This window comes from Fukomys damarensis, unplaced genomic scaffold (genome assembly GCF_012274545.1).
Source record: "Fukomys damarensis isolate Sample0158 unplaced genomic scaffold, DMR_v1.0_HiC HiC_scaffold_37, whole genome shotgun sequence".
In the NCBI taxonomy this organism is placed as follows: domain Eukaryota; kingdom Metazoa; phylum Chordata; class Mammalia; order Rodentia; family Bathyergidae; genus Fukomys; species Fukomys damarensis.
In genome coordinates this window covers 47,688,230-47,688,519 of record NW_022900949.1, presented here as the reverse complement: position 1 = coordinate 47,688,519, position 290 = coordinate 47,688,230, and positions in this window count along the sequence as shown.

The following is a 290-nucleotide window of genomic DNA, read 5'->3' as shown; positions in this document are numbered from 1 at the left end:
ATACATATTTATTGGATATGAACTCTTTTGTTTCCTGACCCTGTGTTATATCTAGTTCTCTTTAAAAATGATTAGCCAGGCCTGGGGATGTGGCTCAGTGGTGCCATGCCTGCCTGGCAAATGCAGGGTCCTGAGTTCGATACCTGGTACCACCAAAAAAAAAAAGTCTTTTCTCAGGCCGGGGATTTAGCTCAGTGATGCCACCTGCCTTGCAAGCCCAAGGTCCCAAGTTCAATCCCCAGTACCAAGGGAAAAAAGAAAAAAAAACAACAGTGTTTCAATCTCTGCCA